This window comes from Rhineura floridana, chromosome 14 (assembly GCF_030035675.1).
Source record: "Rhineura floridana isolate rRhiFlo1 chromosome 14, rRhiFlo1.hap2, whole genome shotgun sequence".
Taxonomy (NCBI): Eukaryota; Metazoa; Chordata; class Lepidosauria; order Squamata; family Rhineuridae; genus Rhineura; species Rhineura floridana.
The window spans coordinates 9828118-9848831 of record NC_084493.1 but is presented as its reverse complement, the minus strand read 5'-3'; positions in this window follow the sequence as shown (position 1 = coordinate 9848831).

The window sequence follows — 20714 nt, the reverse complement described above, 5'->3', positions numbered from 1 at the left end:
TCCTAAACTATGTAGAGATTCTCCGTGCCTAGGCTGCTGGCTCTCAGGGTTTGGCCTGCAATTTCATGGTTTTAGCTTCCTTCTCCAAGGGAAGAAATAACATCTCAGGGATAGGGTACAGAATCCAGGGGTCTAGGTTGTTTTGTCAGCTTTTAAACTGACTGAGGGGGGAAACCCGACAGGAGCTGAGAAAGGTCCGGTTCGGAATAAACCTCCCCCCTGGGATAAAAACCAAAGAAATGATGAAATTTTAAAAGGGGTAGGCCTAGAAGTAGGCATTGTGAGAGCAGGGGCTCAGGATATAAATTCAGAAGAGCAAAATTACCACAGGCCTAACCACAAGTGCCAAAGACACTTGAAGAGAGACACTGCTTACAAGTGCCTGTACGCTAATGCTAGGAGCCTCCGAACCAAGATGGGAGAACTGGAGTGCTTGGTCTTAGAGAAGAGCATTGATATAGTGAGCATAACCAAGACCTGGTGGAATGGAGAAAACCAGTGGGATACGGTTATCCCTGGATATAAACTATATCGGAAGGACAGGGAAGGACGTATTGGTGGCGGAGTCGCTCTATACGTGAAAGAAGGCATTGAATCCAGCAAGCTCGAAACCCCAAAAGAGGCAGACTCCTCCACAGAATCGTTGTGGGTGGTGATACCGTGCCCCAGGAGGGACTTAATACTGGGAACGATCTATCGTCCCCCTGATCAAAATGCTCAGGGAGACCTTGAGATGAGATATGAAATTGAGGAAGCATCCAAACTAGGAAATGTGGTAGTAATGGGTGACTTCAACTACCCGGACATAGACTGGCTGCATATGTGTTCCAGTCATGACAAAGAAGCCAAGTTTCTAGATATTCTAAATGACTATTCCCTAGATCAGTTGGTCATGGAACCGACCAGAGGGACGGCAACCCTGGACTTAATCCTCAGTGGGGACCGGGACCTGGTGCGAGATGTAAGTGTTGTTGAACCAATTGGGAGCAGTGACCACAGTGCTATTAAATTAAACATACATGTAACTGGCCAATTGCCACGAAAATCCAACACGGTCACATTTGACTTCAAAAGAGGAAACTTCACAAAAATGAGGGGATTGGTAAAAAGAAAGCTGAAAAACAAAGTCCAGAGGGTCACATCACTCGAAAATGCTTGGAAGTTGTTTAAAAATACTATATTAGAAGCTCAACTGGAGTGCATACCGCAGATCAGAAAAGGTACCGCCAGGGCCAAGAAGATGCCAGCATGGTTAACGAGCAAAGTCAAGGAAGCTCTTAGAGGCAAAAAGTCTTCCTTCAAAAAATGGAAGTCTTGTCCGAATGAAGAAAATAAAAAAGAACACAAACTCTGGCAAAAGAAATGCAAGAAGACAATAAGGGATGCTAAAAAAGAATTTGAGGAGCACATTGCTAAGAACATAAAAACCAACAACAAAAAATTCTATAAATACATTCAAAGCAGGAGACCATCTAGGGAGACAATTGGACCCTTGGATGATAAGGGAGTCAAAGGTGTACTAAAGAACGATAAGGAGATTGCAGAGAAGCTAAATGAATTCTTTGCATCTGTCTTCACAGTGGAAGATATAGGGCAGATCCCTGAACCTGAACTAACATTTGCAGGAAGGGATTCTGAGGAACTAAGACAAATAGTGGTAACAAGAGAGGAAGTTCTAGGCTTAATGGACAATATAAAAACTGACAAATCACCGGGCCCGGATGGCATCCACCCGAGAGTTCTCAAAGAACTCAAAGGTGAAATTGCTGATCTGCTGACTAAAATATGTAACTTGTCCCTCGGGTCCTCCTCCGTGCCTGAGGACTGGAAAGTGGCAAATGTAACGCCAATCTTCAAAAAGGGATCCAGAGGGGATCCCGGAAATTACAGGCCAGTTAGCTTAACTTCTGTCCCTGGAAAACTGGTAGAAAGTATTATTAAAGCTAGATTAACTAAGCACATAGAAGAACAAGCCTTGCTGAAGCAGAGCCAGCATGGCTTCTGCAAGGGAAAGTCCTGTCTCAGTAACCTATTAGAATTCTTTGGGAGTGTCAACAAGCATATAGATAGAGGTGATCCAGTGGACATAGTGTACTTAGACTTTCAAAAAGCGTTTGACAAGGTACCTCACCAAAGGCTTCTGAGGAAGCTTAGCAGTCATGGAATAAGAGGAGAGGTCCTCTTGTGGATAAGAAATTGGTTAAGAAGCAGAAAGCAGAGAGTAGGAATAAACGGACAGTTCTCCCAATGGAGGGCTGTAGAAAGTGGAGTCCCTCAAGGATCGGTATTGGGACCTGTACTTTTCAACTTGTTCATTAATGACCTAGAATTAGGAGTGAGCAGTGAAGTGGCCAAGTTTGCTGACGACACTAAATTGTTCAGGGTTGTTAAAACAAAAAGGGATTGCGAAGAGCTCCAAAAAGATCTCTCCAAACTGAGTGAATGGGCGGAAAAATGGCAAATGCAATTCAATATAAACAAGTGTAAAATTATGCATATTGGAGCAAAAAATCTGAATTTCACATATACGCTCATGGGGTCTGAACTGGCGGTGACCGACCAGGAGAGAGACCTCGGGGTTGTGGTGGACAGCACGATGAAAATGTCGACCCAGTGTGCGGCAGCTGTGAAAAAGGCAAATTCCATGCTAGCAATAATTAGGAAAGGTATTGAAAATAAAACAGCCGATATCATAATGCCGTTGTATAAATCTATGGTGCGGCCGCATTTGGAATACTGTGTACAGTTCTGGTTGCCTCATCTCAGAAAGGATATTATAGAATTGGAAAAGGTTCAGAAGAGGGCAACCAGAATGATCAAGGGGATGGAGCGACTCCCTTACGAGGAAAGGTTGCAGCATTTGGGGCTTTTTAGTTTAGAGAAAAGGCGGGTCAGAGGAGACATGATAGAAGTGTATAAAATTATGCATGGCATTGAGAAAGTGGATAGAGAAAATTCTTCTCCCTCTCTCATTACTAGAACTCGTGGACATTCAAAGAAGCTGAATGTTGGAAGATTCAGGACAGACAAAAGGAAGTACTTCTTTACTCAGCGCATAGTTAAACTATGGAATTTGCTCCCACAAGATGCAGTAATGGCCACCAGCTTGGATGGCTTTAAAAGAAGATTAGACAAATTCATGGAGGACAGGGCTATCAATGGCTACTAGCCATGATGGCTGTGCTCTGCCACCCTAGTCAGAGGCAGCATGCTTCTGAAAACCAGTTGCCGGAAGCCTCAGGAGGGGAGAGTGTTCTTGCACTCGGGTCCTGCTTGCGGGCTTCCCCCAGGCACCTGGTAGGCCACTGTGAGAACAGGATGCTGGACTAGATGGGCCACTGGCCTGATCCAGCAGGCTCTTCTTATGTTCTTATGTTCTTATGTCTTGGCACAAAAGGTTTTGCTGTTAGGGTCACCCCCATGATCTGGGTTGACCCACCAGTTGCTAGGCTCCCCTCCACTTCCATATTCTTAAGGTCTGGGGCCAGCCCTACTGTTAGGCAGGTGATTTGGGGTTGTCATGAAAGGCCAGAAAAATGGTAAGTTGTTTATTATTTTTGAATTGTTATTACCAGAGAGAGTCAGATGTGGGATTTTCTCTCTCAGGTGCGAAAATAACTTGGCCAGCCTTGGGCCCTATATATCTTGACATGGGGGTGGGAGGAGTGCCATTTGTTGTTCTGCCTCAAGTGGCACCCAGAAACCCTGTCCATGCTAGCAGCAAGCAGGCTTGGTCATGACAGCTGTTGCTGATGCGGGGGGACGTCTTCACATGGCAACAGTGGCAGGGCATCTGCTGAGCTACATCACGAGGTGGAAGCCATCTTAGGAGTTTGAGCTGCAATGCAAGGGTGAGGAACCTGTGGCCCTCCAGATGTTATTGGACTCCAACTCCCATCAGCCTCAGCCAGCAAGGACTATAGGTAGGGATAATGGAAATTGTAGTCCAGCAACACCTGAAGATGTCACATAGTTCCCACACACACACCTCAATGAAATTTTAGACTGAGCCTTAGTTCCTGCAATTTGGAAGCCCTAACCCTGGTGTGGGGATCTCACCCCCCCAGATGTTGCTGAACTGTGGGGATTGAGTCTCCTAACAATCCCCAGCATCATTCACAAACTACAGCTCCCAGTATTCTTTGGGGGAAGCCATGACTGTTAAAGTGGTCTCATAGAACTTTAAATGTATAGTGCAGACACTAGAATGTCTTGAGCTGGCCCTGCTGTTTTGCAGTGGCACACAAGTGGTGTGGAAAAGCCAGGTGGTGCCTTCCATAAGTTGGAGTCCAACTCCCATCATTCTTTGGTCATGTAAGTGTTGAATACAATACATTGGATTGGAGCATGCGTGCGTGCGTGTGTGTGTGTAAAGAAAGCCATTTTAAACTGGGTACATGTGAAATTTATGAAAAGTGCCCTATTGAAATCTTGCCATGTGGATCACACAAAATAATGTGGCCAAGGAAAGATCCTGTGAGCATGTAGATATTAGATTGTATTCAATGTTAGTCCTACTCAGAATAGAGCCATTAGAATTAGTAGACCTGAATAATTTCAGTCCACTAATTTTAATAAGTCTGCTCTGAATAGAATGTGGTTGGCTACAACTAGGGATGGGTGAGAATTTTGATTCAGTTTGCATTTCAAGCAGAATTTATCAAATTCACACTTTCAGAAACAATATGAGAACCAAAACACAGCCATCCTTCAAAATTTGCACTTAGCCAAATTTTGGGATGCAGTTTGCCAACTCAACAATATTTGTAAAAATGCATATATTAGGGGAAACTGTACATAAAATGAATATATGAGTGAAAATAATATGCAAAAAGGCATGATGTTATCAGAAATGGCTTACAAAAATGTGTACCTTTGTCACAACTGCCTACAAAAATGTCTTTATTTGGAGAAATTCATACTAAAGTGGTGGAGAATTTTCATGGGGATTTTTTTTTAAAAAAAAATTGCAGATTGCTGCAGAAATGTGGAGAACTGAGTTTAACATTAGAAAAGTGAGAAACGGAGAGAACCGAAATTGACAGATCTTTCCATCCCCAACTACAACCCAACTCAAAGCAGCGATCACATTCTTTTCCCCAGTGTTTGATAAGATTTTGATAAAGTTGTCTTCTGAAAAATTGCTGTGAAGAAATCTTTCTGTTTATGGATAAGCAATGTGGGATGCTTTAGTCCATTCTCTGCAGTAGGTCTACGCCTGCAGTCATTCAGAGGTTCTGGAAGGGTGTTGTGTGTTTTTTTAAGGTGGGAGGAATGTGGGAGCTCATGGTGATCCAATATTCAATACATGAAATTGAAAAGGGGTCTCCATGCTACCGGGAAGACACCGTTCATGAATACTGTCGAATGAGAGAAGAACCAGGAGTTCACTCTTCCGGACTCTGCCTCTTCAGTTTCAGCCTCAACTCTGTCTCCCTCTCCACACATTGCCTCTTAGCTCAGCAAGTTGCTTTGTCCAAGAGCTGAACCTCTCCCACCCCTTCATCAGTTAGCTTTGTCATCAACATCAGTTGTGTTTTGCCTAATCATCCATTGGGTGATCCCACTCCCTGGCCAGTCTTGGAGAAATGCCCCCCTCTGTCTTCTGGGGTCCTTGCAGTCCATGCTCCAGGTTGATGTTAATGGGGGATGTGCCCCACAGAACTGGACAAAATCAGAACACATTCCTATCCAATTGTACATTGATTTCAAGGAGCCAACTGCTAAGATCGACAGGACGGAAGTAATTTCTGACACTCACAGGTATTAGCTTTTTTTCCCCCTGACTCTGCGTGCAAACATGTTTGTATCATTTCACGCTGTTGCCCTGGATTCAAACTCTGCTTTGTTGTGATCAGTTCTTATGAAGAGTTTACAGACTTTTTGAAAGACATCATTGCACTGTGACCATGTCACACAGATCAAAGCTATTCAGGGCACTTTATCAATTAATGGGACGACACAAAAGACACATTTGATGTGTTGTTTGGAAAATGTAATAAAAGGACTGTTTAAAATCAATTGCGATTCATTGGTACTCTAATACGAACTGAGACCTGTTATAGAGAGCCTACAACTCCTCTGCTACGATAGCTCCATTTCTGGGCACAGTTGAAAATGCTAGTTATGACTGACAGAACCCTACATGACTTTGTACCAGAGCTTGGAAAAGTTACTTTTTTGAACTACAACTCCCATCAGCCCTAGCCAGCATGGCCACTGGATTGGGCTGATGGGAGTTGTAGTTCAAAAAAGTAACTTTTCCAAGCTCTGCTTTGTACCCGGGTGGTATCCACTGTTAGCCCTACTCAAGAGTAGACCCATTGAAATGAATGAGTGTGATTAAGCTGCAATCCTCACCCGACTTACCTGGGAGGAAATTGCATGAGGATTGCAGTTTATTATGTCCATTCAGTGGGACGTACTTCTGAGTAGACATGGTTAGGATTGCAGCCTAAATTAGCTCGATTCATTTCAGTGGATCTACTCTAAGTAGACCTCTGTTGGATACAACCCCAGATTATCTGAAAGGCCGTATTCTTCCATATGCTGGGTTTAAGATCTTCAAGAAAGACCCTTCCTTTGGTTCTGCCAACATCTGAAGCACATTTGGTGGAAACTCGAAGAGGTGCTTCTCAATAGCTCTTCCCAAGTTTGGCCTTTCCTTACCAAGGGAGGCTCATTTAGCCCAATCTCTGATGACCTTCCACCAGCATGCAAAGACATGTTGATTCAGACAAGCCTTTGAATTCATAAGCTGACTTGTTATGACTACAATGAATATGTTGCAATTTGTTAAACTGGCTGTTGTTTTGATTGGTCTTATTGATTTTTATGGATGTTTTTCTAATTGTTATAGTGTGCTTTACTTTGTATTTCACTGCTGTCAGCCACCTTGGTGGAAAGGCGGATTGCAAATGTAATAAATAAACAAACACAACAAAGTTGGAGGAAGCCTGCTTTTTTAAAAAAGAAACACAAGGAAAAAAGCACCCTCAAACTCAGTCACCTAAAGCCATAAGAAATATTCTTATTCTTCTTTTTTCAGTGAAAGGTACAATTCTCACAACTTTATTCAACTGATTAAAAAAAAGATTTTAAAAGCTGGAAATATATTGGAATCTGAGGGTTATCTGCCCTAACATGCCAGCTGTTAACTTTTTAATGTGCATTTATTATAGAGGGTTTCTCACATTGTGCCTTTCTGCCAAAAGGGCAGGGCCATAGGACATTGGTAGAGAGCCTGCTTTGCACATGGAAAGTCATAGGTTCAATCTCACCCCAAACCCAGCATCTCCAAGTAGGACTGGAGAGGACCCTGCCTGACTCCCTGGAGAGCCCCTGCTAATTAAATGTTGATAATACCAAGCTAAATGAACAATGGGCTGACTCAGTATAAGGCACCTGCCTATGAACACAGTGGAGACTGTTGGCTCTGATGTCAGTGGGGCAGTGAATCCACTCTGGACTTTAGTCTGAACTTTCAAGGAGCTGTCTAAGGCGCTGAAACTGACTCCCAAAATAAGTTCAGCACCTCGGACAGCTCCTCAAAAGTTTAGACTAAAACTCAGAGTGGATATACTGCCCCACTGACATCACAGCCACCCGTCTCCACTAATAGAGCATCTGTTTTGCATGCCCAAATTCCCAGGTTTAACCCGTCACCTCCAGGTAAGGCTGGAAATGTTCCCTGTCCAAAATTCTGAAGAGCAGCTCGCTGCCCATCAATGTAGACAATACTGAACTAGATGGAACAATGATCTGATTCAGTATAGGGCAGCTGCCTATGATCCTTTGCAAACTGAAGTCTCTGGATCAGCTATAGGAAACCTTTGCCTCTCCAGACATTGTGGAACTTCAGCTCCCGTCAGCACAAGCAAGCACGGCCAACGGCCAGGGATGATAAGAGTTGTAGTTCAGCAACATCTGGAGGGCCAAAGGTTCTCCACTCCTGCTCTGGGTTATCTGTTGCTGATCTATGATTATGAGTTTTGTTATGTGCCTCGAAGTCGACTACGACTTATGGCGACCCTATGAATCAGCGACCTCCAAGAGCATCTGTCATGAACCACCCTGTTCAGATCTTGCAAGTTCAGGTCTGTGGCTTCCTTTATGGAATCCATCTCTTGTTTGGCCTTCCTCTTTTTCTACTCCCTTCAGTTTTTCCCAGCATTATTATCATTTCTAGTGAATCGTGTCTTCTCATGATGTGTCCAAAGGATGATAACCTCAGTTTCATCATTTTAGCTTCTAGTGATAGTTCTGGTTTAATTTGTTCTAACACCCAATTATTTGTCTTTTTTGCAGTCCATGGTATCCGCAAAGCTCTCCTCCAACACCACATTTCAAGTGAGTTGATTTTTCTCTTATCCGCTTTTTTCACTGTCCAACTTTCACATCCATACACAGAGATTGGAAATACCATGGTCTGAATGATCCTGACTTTAGTGTTCAGTGATACATCTTTGCATTTGAGGACCTTCTCTAGTTCTCTCACAGCTGCCCTCCCCAGTCCTAGCCTTCTTCCGATTTTCTTGACCATTGTCTCCATTTTGGTTAATGAATGATTATGAGACCTCAGCTTAAAAGCTATGCTAAATGTCAACCAGCAGAGGGCATACACAGGAAATGTCATCATCCTCATTTCATCTCATAGAAACAAGCAGGCAAACAAACAAACCCTTGGGAGTGCCTGACTATTTGGAAGCAAAATGTGGTCACCCCAAAATAAGGAATTGGTTTCTATATACTTACAGGACTCCCTACATGCACAGAAGCATATATGTTTGTAAAGGAAAGCCACAGCCCGATAAGGAGTTGTGAGCTTCCTGGATTTATGGGATGTTGAGGTGTCAGGTGATGTGAAAAAATGGAGCTGAAGGGAAGAGAAGAAGGAATGAACCTACTGTTTAGTATTCAGTGGCATTCTTTCTGAGAATTCTGGCCTGGTTCCAGATGAACCCTTTCCTTATCCACTGATGTTCCTCTCCAAATCCCTCAGCAGCTTCTTCCCACCACATTCAAAGAGGTAAACAGTGTGTCTGGAACAGAGCTTGGAAAAGTTACTTTTTTGAACTACAACTCCCATCAGCCCAATCCAGTGGCCATGCTTGCTGGGGCTGATGGGAGTTGTAGTTTTAAAAAGTAACTTTTCTAATCTCTGGTCTGGAACTCTACAGAGGGTATAATGCAAGCAGCTTGGAGAGCATCCCTCTGCTGCTACTACTTTCTGCACCCTCCTACCCAAAGGTGCTTTCTTCCTCCTGGTGATGTTGGACTACAACACCTATCATCCCTGATTGTTGGCCAATCTGGCTGGGGCCAGTGGGAGCCAGGGTCCAACAACAGCTGGAGAATGCCATGTCTGCTGTCCACCAATGGGCCACTGTGAAAACAGGATGCTAGACTAAATAGACCTTTAATCTAATCCAGCAAGTGTCCTATCGGTTTGAAAGCAAATAGGAGCCACACATACTGCTTCTAAAGATTGATTTCTAGATACTTGGGGGATTCCTTTGGTATGGAAGTTTGTAAAGAAAAAGAAAAGCTGTGTGCATTTCTTTCAAGAAAGAAAAAGCCCAACAAGGGCCTGTGAGCCTCCACTGTGGATTTCCAAGAGTCTGACAGTCACCCGGCTGTCCAGGGCTCAAAATCTCACACAAGGGATTTTGAGAGGTGGATGGAAGCACCCATCTGTCAATCATGTGACATAATGACACCATGTGACTGATGGGGTGACACCACCCACCTTTCAAATTTGGCCCACGATGACAATCCTGATAAAGAACTGACTTATGGAGCCAAAAAGGTTCACCATCCCTGTTCTAGGTCTTGTGGTTAATGATAGTTGGGCCTGTAGAGATAAAAAATTTCTGAATAACTCACCCCATTGTTTGGAGATGGAGATTCCAGGTTCACAATGAATACCAAAGACAGCAACACTTCCTTAGAGTGTGGAATGCATGCTGCCACCCAGTCAGAACTATGCTGAAATCCTGGATTTCTTTGTTGTGTTTTATTTGTATAAATATTACAATATGATTTCTTGGATTTCTTTATGGGGGATTTTATGCACATCTCTCACTTCCACCATGGGGAAGGAGAAAAAAGTTCTAAAGCAGATATCCCCAGTTTGTTGCCCTCCAGGTGTTTGGGGTAGCAACGCCTATCAGTCCCAGCCAGCATGGCCAATGGTCAGGGTGATGGAAGGTGCACTCCAAAACATCTGGTCTAAAGGAAGCAGAAATGAGCCGGATCGTGTGAGGTTATCAGTTAAGTACAGAGAGTCTTACTTGGGGGCAGAGGACGGGAAGGAAAATAGGGACCAGGGAGAAAAAAGGAATTGCCCTCATTTATTCGATTTAAAAGCCACATCTATTCGATTTAAAAATATCAAAGTTGTACAAAAATTTAAAATCCAGTATAACTAAGTAACACAATATTATAACATTGTGTTATATTCAGTAATCGCGGGGTCCAGTTACGTAGGTCAGGGAAAGCCTGGGCAAAACAGCCATGTCTATACTAGATATCTGACGCTATTGATAGATGATGCTTCAGAATGCAGGGTCCAATAGTGGGAAAATGCCCATGATATTCTGTAGGGTGAGAAAGAAAATCTAAGTATGATCTAACAAGTTTGTATAGGGCAGGTTGTCTGTTAGGTCTTTGAAAACTCTATACATGTGTGTGTGTGAGAGAGAGAGAGAGAGAGAGAGAGAGATTTGAAATTCATTATGCAATCTTTAAGGCAAACAATCAATCTAACCTGTCAGGGAATTAAGTCGTCCTAGCCAATAAAGCAGCAGAGTGGATGAATGGGGTCTACAGGGTCCAGTTCCAAAGCCAGGCTGTTGAGAAAAGAGACCTCAGAGATTTAACAGCATGAATGCCACTGATTCTAATGGAAGATGACAGCCAACCTCTCACGCTGTGCTTTATAAAGTTTACCTTAAACTGGTCAGTTATCCCAAAATTTGATTTCATGCTTCTCAAATTGAATTCCACCCTCAAATGCAATAAATGGCCCCCGAAAAGTGCATTACTTAGGGCACAGAGGGAAATTATGTACTGTATATTATATGAAAATAAGATCACAGAAACTCCAAAGGTCAGCTAGTCTTATCCAAAGCAAAACATTCCCTATTTCACCCCAATTAGACATGTACTATAAGCAGAAGCAAGAGTACAAAATCCTGTGCATTGGAAAGACTGTCTGTGACCATATGAACCTGCCTGTGTTTTCAGATCAGCACTGGAGGTCCAAATTGTTTAAAATCAGTTAGACTGGTGGATGCTACAGACAGGAGGCTATATCCAACATTATCTGTCCAAGGGCGAGGATTGGTGAGTTTTAATGTTGTGCTACAGAGGAATCCAATGCAACAGTTGCACTAGCGCAAACGCATTGCACAAAACACTGCACAATCTATTGCACAACAAAGTTACCAGCAACCTGCTTATGCACTCTCTGGCACGGCAACGTTCTGCTGGCACAAGACATTACACCAGTGGAACAAGTATATCACTAAATGACTTAGCGCTACAATATATACAACCCCAGGTCTTCTCAACAGTAGCCCCTATCTTATGGAAACCCCTCCCAAAGGAATTCAACTGGAACTCTGCACATGGCCCCAGACCGTGTGTGTGTGTGTGTGTGTGTGTGTGTGTGTGTGTGTGTGTGTGTAAAACTTGGATTCACTCTGAGTCAAGAACACAGTGACAATAGATGTAATCAGAGGAAGATCAAACAGCCATAACAGCAAACTTTATCATCGTATTAGGCACATGATAGTAGCAAACCATGGTTTCTGGGATTGGCACGCCAATTGCCAGCACAGGAAACAGGTACATGGCTTGGATCATGGCCCCCTGACCATCAGGTTAATGGTCGAACAGGCTCACCCATAATTTAATTAACAATGCCTGAGATCTTTCTGCATCTTTCATGCAATCGTAACCTCTTTGCATTAATTGCAATCTTATGTCGCCAAAATAGTATCATGCACACAAGAAGGAGGTACTAGCAGGTTTGGGGACACCACCACCACAAAGCACAATGCAATGAGCATGCTTAGTGGCCCACAGAATATGATAATTATTGTATATTTATTATAAATAATAATAAATTATTTTTATTTTCTGCCTCTCACCAAGAGTGCAGGTCCTGAGGCAGATTAGACAAGTTAAAAATACAAAATATTCACTAATAGGCAAAAAACCTTGTGGTTTAAGAACGTACCTATAGCCATCAGGTATTTCTATCAAACTTTAAAAAGCAGGGAAATTGGACAGCTATAGTGAATTCACCAGGGGAGAAGGAGATCTGACCTCGTCTCTGAGATATTGTACTACCCTACAAATCTGTCAAAATGCAAACACAATTTGGGTTGGTCTTTCACAGTTCAATCCACTTTCTGTGTAGCTTGGAAGAATTTGGTAACATGCTATTAGTGAATTTCTCTGCTTTTTAATCTGGGGGGTAAGAAATGGGATCCTGTGCAAGTTTGCTGAGAATGGATTGATCATTTGCATGCTTATTGAGCTCAGTGGGATTTACTCCCCTGCAATCATGCTTAGGATAGGTAAAACTGACCATGGGGAGGGAGGCCTGGAGTGGGGAGGGGAGGAGGAAGAAGGAAGAGGGGAGGGGAGGGGAGGAAGAAGGGATGAGGAAGGGAGAGGAGAAGGGAAGGAGGAGAAAGGCAGGTCTGATCATTTCGTTGCTTATTGAGTTCAATGGGATTTACTACCATGCAATCATGGCTAGGATAGGTAAAACTGATCATGGGGGGGAGGGGGAGGGGAGGGGAGAGTAGAGGGAAAAAGAAAGGGGGAGAGGGGAGCAGAAGGAGGGGGAGGAGAAGAAGGGGATTGGAAGGGGAGGGATGAAGGAAGGGGGAGGGAAGGGGCAAAAGGGAGGTGATGGGAGGAAGGAGGAGGGGAGGACAGGTTTGCTAATTTGCATGCTTATTGAGTTCAATGGGATTTACTCCCATGCAATAATGCTTGAAAATGAAATGGACTGCCTACCAGTTGATTCCGACTTATGGCGACCCTTTGAATAGGGTTTTCATGGTAAGCAGTATTCAGAGGTGGTTTACCATTGCCTTCCTCTGAGGCTGAGAGGCAGTGACTGGCCCACAGTCACCCAGTGTAGACTCTCTTTTGGGAGAAAAGGGAAACAGAGAACTGGAGGGGGGAGAAGCAAATGGCTTGAATTCTGAACTGGAGCCCTCCACACTGTCACATTTTGTTGCAGGTCCTGCTTGGCTTGCTACATTTTTTGTTCTTGAAAATTCTGAATTGTTTTGCCCCTCTCCATTTTTGCTATTCCTAGTGCAACTCCACACCAGCACGGACACTGCACTAGATAACAATTTTCCCGTTCTAATCTTTAATTGAAAACAGCTTTCCTAATCAGTCCAAAACAAAGAACATCACATGTGTTAGGGATGCTTGAGTCTCAGACCCATTAATGAAGACTTGTTTGAGCCGAAATTAGAAATAAAACAAAATGTCCTGCTTCGTTCCTTTAGAGTGATTTCATCCAATAAAACACCATCAGGGTTTTTTCACCATTTCTTTTTGTTTGCAAAGCCGTACCAAACTTTTCTAAGAACCAAAGGAGTCAATAATTTAAATGAGTGCATACATTTAATGTGCCTGTTTTTTTTCTAACAAATAGCAACTGTGTTGGGCGGTGCTGGTGAGTGGGTCTAAGCCTTTCCCCACACGTGACAGTCCTAATGCAAATTTTCCCCCATCCAAAGCTGCTATTAGATCCAAGAAGGAAGGTTTCTTTGGGGCTAATGGTTTGCTTCCACTGATGGCCACCAACTGGAATGGCGGTAACAGACGATTAAACAAATTCATGGAAGAGAAAGCTTTCAGTGGCTACTAGCTATGATAATTGTATTCTGCCTCCACTGCTGAAATACCAGTTGCTAGGAATCACAGGTGTGGAGAGTACTGTTGCACTCAGGTCCTACTTTCAGGCTTCCCATAGGCATCTGGGTGACCACTGTGAGAACAGGATGCTGGACCAGATGGACCACTGACCTGATCCAGCAGGCTCTTCTTATGTTTTTTATGTTCTTATGATGCCACACTAGATGATCCTTTGCAGTAGCATAGTGGCAAATTAGGAAGTGCAGTGACCCTTCATGATAGTCACAGCTGCCACCACCCCTTTTTTGCTGTGGGGTTGAGAATGAGATCCTTGATAATACCTTCTCCCACAACAACAGACATCCTTAGGAGCCAAAAAGCATGAGTGTTAGCTGCTGAGAAGAGTCTTCTCTGTGGCTGACTCACCTCCTTTCACTCTGAATGGTTCCAATCAGCAGGAAGGACATCTATTAGAAGACTCTTCTCAGTGGCTAACACTCTTCCCTTTCATGCTGATTGCCTCATGGGATGCTGGAGACATAGGGACCCTGCTGGGACCCTGCTGTCAAAAACGTTAGGGGTCTAAGATCCCCCGAGACCCTGGACTACTACATCCCTGGCCCTTTGGGGTAGCAGGCTCTTCACATGTGTTTATGTTGCTCCTCTCTCAGGTCTAATAAGAGATTTGGAAGGGGGATTTTCATTGGGGCCACAGGTTGGAGCAAAAAGGTTAACCCCCATTCCTCTCTGTGCTGCAGCCTTGATTAAACGCCTCATTAACAAATACATTAAATGCATACACATCATCATCATCTTCTTCCCCTCTGTCTCCCATGTTCAGACATGACTGCCAGTGCTAATGTAGCCCAAATAGTATTACACATCCACAAGAGGAAGGTAACAGTAGGCCCAATACAAAACAAAATCTGACAGTAAAAAAACACAGGGAATGGGCCCCCAAAACAGCCCACCGAGGACTGAGCATGTTCATTGGTTGTGGAGTGCTGACCAGTGGGAGACTGGTGGCTCGGATCTCAGTGGGGCACAGTGGCATCACTAGCGGCGTGCAGGGGGTGCAGACTGCACCCGGGTGACACCATGAGGAGGGTGACACCCAGAGCCGCCCCGTCACAGGGCAGGGCGCCCACGCCGTTGCCCAGCAAAGGAGCTGAGAAGTGCTCTGGGTCAGCGTCGGAGCAGCCAACTCCTCCTTGGAGGCAGGCAGGCGTGTGGGCAAGATCGGGAGCAGCGTCGGCGGGGCAAGGAAGATGCACCGGCATTCCCAGGCCTGCTTCTCCGGCTGGGTGACCCTCCGGCACACGCCCTCCCAGGGGCATGGCTGGTTGGCCTCGCGAGCGCGTGCATGTGCACGCGCACTCAGCAAGAGATTTGGGGGCTCACCAAGGAGTTACCGCACTGGGTGACACCAACCCTAGTGACGCCACTGGTGGGGCAGCGAATCTGCTCCAGATTTTAGTCAAAGTGGACAGCACCTTGAATGTTACTATCAAAGCCCAGAGCGGATTCACTGCCCCACTGACATCTGAGCCAACATTCACCACTGGCGCTGACCAACTATTTGTGGGATACTAGGAGTGAGGGAGAATGGAATAAAGCATCTTGGGGGGGGTGGCTGACTCACTGGCACACTAAACGACTTCCAGGTCCCAGCTATTTGGCCCTAAGCCTAAACCAGCATCATATGACGGTCTCAGAAATGCCCATATGTGTAAAGAGTTGATATTGATACCTAGGAATGCCGACATCTTTTTCCAGCCTCGTGCATAGTTGATGCCCTATGGATTTCATGCTAGTCCCTAACAATGTGACTCTGCACCAGGCATTTGAAACATGTTCTGCATAGTTGTGCAAAGCCAATAAAGCCCTCAAGTATCCTCTGTATTCCAGCGCTCAGGGGCAGAGCATCTGCTTTGCACTATTGCCAGTGATCTTCATTCCAAGGAAACCAAACCCAAGGCATATGCTGGTACCCCTGAAGTCTCTCACCGCTCAGAGATTAGGGTTCGCATGACAATACTGTATATGCCAGACCAGTTTGACCTAGGCTGCAGAAACTCACTCAATAGACTTTGGGTAGCCATTTATGTGGGCCAGATCACACTACATTCTAGATCATATTATATTCTGGCTGTTTTAGAACTAAACTTGCTTCCACTGAAAACAGGGCACTGACATCATGCTGGGGGAGCCCCAACACCAACAGCTCCGTGAAGCCAAGCTCTTCATTCTGCAGCCCAAGTCAGCTTAGCATGCGCTGTAAAGAACTCATGGAAAGCACACATTCCCTCATAGGCCAGAGGCTGTGCTTGGTTTCCAATGGCAACTCATATTCAGTTTTTACACATGAACTTGATAGTGCTGCTTGTCTTGAGCACCAGGTGGCCGGGGCTGATGATCAGGTGTTCAGTTAATTCCAACCACCTGAACAGCACAAGGCTCCGGTGGAGGTGGGCTGCAAGGGGAGGTCTTTATCCCCACGAGTTTGAGGTGGGCGTATGATTTACGCTAGGGACAGAAGATAGATTGAGAAAGTATTGCTTCACACAATGCACAGTTAACTCTGGAATTTGCTCCCACAAGAGACAGGATGGCCACCAACTCCAATGGGTTTAAAAGAGAAGTAAACAAATACATGGAGGATAAGGCCATCAATGGCTACTAACCTTGGTAGCTATGTTCTACCTCCATTGCTGGAAACCTCCAGTGGGGAGAGTGATGCTGCCCTCAGATCCTGCCTGAGGACGTTAGATTTGATGGGGGACTGGCCTGATCTAGCAGGGCTCTTTGTATTCATTTAGTAAATTAAATTATTATGTTCATATGATCTACTGGATCTACTGGCTTCTGACTGCTGCTAAATGGCACAGGAGATCTATGTTTGTATTTCCTGACCTTTTTTTTCTCAAAGGTGTGGGGGGAACGCTTTATTTGATCACAACAGTGTTGTGGAGGCAGGGTTTCACCTGTTTCAGCTGGCCTTTGGCAGAGGGTAAAATCAGAAATGCATGGGGAAAATCGCATGGAATAACGGCACAGTTTTTGCCATTGTTACCATTACAAAGCTTTGGGATGTGGTGGGCTTTGAATTCATGTAAATATATTCCTGCAGAAAGTTTAAGTCATCTGGAAGTAGGGGCCGCTCAAGCTTGCCAGACTCCCATAAGTTCATTAAACCATTGTATCATCCTCAATTCTCCTTTTCTTTTCTTTTTAAGAACATGAGAAGAGCCTGCTGGATCAGGCCAATGGTTTATATAGTCCAGCATCCTCTTCTCACAGTGGACAACCGGATGCCTATAAGAAGCTCACAAGCAGGACTTGAATGTAATGGCACTATAATTATTTATTACATTTATTCCCCACCTTTCTTTTCATGATTGAAACCCTAGGCGGCTTATGTATGGTTCCCAGGTGGTCTCCCATCCAGGCGCTGACCAGACCTGACCCTGCTTAGCTTCAGCAGGGAGCTGGCCTTAGGTACCTTCAGACCACAGCCTGGGCCTCTTCCGTCCTGCCATTGCCCACAACTGGTATTCAGAAGCATAGTGCCTCCGACAGTGGAGATAGAACATAGCTATCAAGGTTAAGAACATAAGAAGAGCCTGCTGGATCAGGCCAATGGCCCATCTAGTCCAGCATCCTGTTCTCACAGTGGCCAACCAGATGCCCATGGGAAGCCCACAAGCAGGACCTGAATGCAAAGAGCACTCTCCCCTCCTGAAGTTTCCAGCAGCTAGTATTCAGAAGCATGTCACCTCAGACTATTTTTGCAGAATAAGGAGAAGTGACAACATTTTCCGTATTGACACTTCTTTTTCTCCAGGCGCATTAATGTAGCACTCCAAAATACGTGTCATACGATCCTTATTTTGCTGTATTTGGTCAGCATTGTATTTCTCAAGAAATTTGCCGCTGTTGTCAACCTAATTAAAACCGACATTGCTTACCCTGTGAAAATGCAATACTTTCTCTTCAATTCTAGTAGGGATGATAAATGCAGTCGAAGCACTCAGCTACTCACTGCACAGAAGGAGGTGGGTAGAATTCTTGAGAGTACCACTCAGGATTGCAGTGATATGCTCCCCCATATTAAAACACACACACACACTTATTATCATCATTAAAGTATATACCTCTTCAGGCCAAAAACAGACTTCTAAAGCAGTTTACAAAGTAAAAAAAAAAACCAATTACATAGCATGAAAATATAAACATCCCTAATTAAAATACACAATAAAACACTCCCATTAAAACATTGAAATGTAAACTTCCATCATTAAAATATGCAATCAAACAATCACATTAAAAACAACACAAGCAACTAAAACAGGAGTCGCAGGTCCAGAGATCATGGAAATGACTGTGTAAACAGGTACGTCTTCAAAAGCTGGCAGATTGCCCTTACAGATGGGACCTCTTGTATTTCAGCAGGGAGAGCATCCCATAATGGAACACAGGAACGAGGAGAGCGAGAGACAAGGGTGTTGGCATTCCCCTACCCCGCTATCATCCATGCATTGGGGGACAACTGTCTGTAGCAGGCAGCTTCCTGATTCATGGGCAGTTTTCACACGGTACAGATCACATCCACATCATATGTTTAAAGCACTCTTTTATCACGTGAACAGTCATGGCTCCCCCCCCCCAAAAAAAGAAGAATCTTGGAAACTGTAGTTTGTTAAGGGTGGTGAGAGCTGTCAGGAGATCCCTCACAGAGCTACAACTCCCAGCACTCTTAAACTACAGTTCCCAGGATTCTTTAAAGAAACCCACAACTGCTCAAGTGGTACAGTTAGTGTTAGTGTACTGCCTTCAAGTCAATTCCGACTTATGGCGACCCTACGACTAGGGTTTTCATGAGGCTGAGAGGCATTGACTGGCCCAAGGTCACCCAGTGAGCTTCATGGCTATGTGAGGATTTGAACCCTGGTCTCCCAGGTCGTAGTCCAACACCTTAACCACTACACAACACTGGCTCTCCAAGTGGTAGAAGAGTGCCTTAAATGTATGATGTGGATGTGACTGTAGAACCCTAGAAAATCACACCTGGAGCCTAGCTGAGAAGAAGCAGGTTCCCACTGCACACAGTTGCCCTCCAACTCATGGAGGGTGGATCCACTGCATGTTTCCCTATTCCTGTGTTCTGTTTCTGGACTGCAATGCCTAAATGAGGCTCTGGTTAGCTCTGGAATTGCCAGAGGAATGTTCCTTGTTCTGGAATTGGGGAGATTAGTGGAGCCTGGTGCTGCTGTTCCACTGCTGTAAGCAGATCAGAGCAAAACCCGAAGTCTGATCTATAGTACTGGCCTGCAGATTCCAAATGTCTGGATTTGGAAGGGGATGTCATCTTCTGTGGCAGACACCATTTCCTCTCCAAATCTCCCAGAATTGCAGCTTGGCTGCAACAGCCTCATGAGCCAAACTGGGGGTGCCTGGAGAGCCTAATCAGGCTACAGGCTAGAGGTCACCCACTGCTGGGTTAGAATGTTGGACTATTACCAGGGAGACCTAGGCACAAATGCCCACTCAATGTCAGGGCTGGGGCAGGGTAGGCAGGAGTCAGATGATGGGAGCCAGGATCACAGGGCAACCAGGACTGGTGGGCAAACCGGAAGGCAGGACCAAAGAACAAGACCAGAATGACATAAGAACATAAGAAGAGCTTGCTGGGTCAGGCCAAAGGCCCATCTTGCCCAACGTTCTGTCCTCACAGTGGCCAACCAGTGCCATGGAAAGCCTGCAAGCAGGACTTGAGCCAATTGCAAGGCACACTAGAGCTCAGGTAGGCCAGAGCTTGAAATGTTACTTTTTTGACCTACAACTCCCATCAGCCCCAACCAGCATGGCCGCTGGATTGAGCTGATGGGAGTTGTAGTTCAAAAAAGTAACTTTTCCAAGCTCTGAGGTAGACCTTGCTGCTCAAGCATGGCTCAACTACCAAAAGGAAGTCCGTTATACTCCTTCTGTCCAGAAGGAGCCAATGAGCAGCCTATGCAGGTGGGGCCAGGCTAGATCTGGAAGCTTCCTTCCTGAGAGGCTGCAATTACATAGCTCCCCACATGAGGCACTGGTCAGCGGTTCCTGACTCCCATCTTTAAAGCTTGAAGGATGACCCAAGGCCAGATACTATCTCTCAGGTTACCTTGCAGGATCACTGTGAGGATAAAATGAGGGAATGACGTACTCCAGCCTGAGCATCTTGGAGAAAAGGTGAGATAAAAATGTCACAGTATAATAAGCTCCTACGTGGAACTATCCTCCCAAAAGGGTATGAGGTTGGCCCAACGGGCAATCCGTAGCCCTGAGACTACAATATTGCTGCTTCCAAAATAGACTGTTCATCCTACAGTTTGTTGCCATAGGTCATCAAGATTCATAGAGGTTCCCTTGTTACTCTTATATTGCCACATCAATCCTCTATACGGGAGCCCAGTGACATATAAGCCTTATCCCAAACGCGACTCTTCCAATCCACTAGGCTAACATGAGATATACAATTTGTGCTTTTTGTTTGCTTGTTTTATGACTCTTGTCAAAGATATCTAATGTGTCTAGCCTGGAAACACTATTTCGCTTTGATTTTGGATTTATTAAAGGATTTCAGCAATGCCCTGTCTCATTTCTACAGCATCTCCGTTTTTCAAAGGATATGAAAGTTCCCTTCATCCTTGTTAGCCATCAGGTTAAGGACACACAGACATACACAGCATCTTATCGAACAGGACGTTCTCCCTGGGGCTTGGTTCAGAGACATCCCTGTGGGCAACTGTCACTCCCATTTTGGGCAAGGAACAATGACA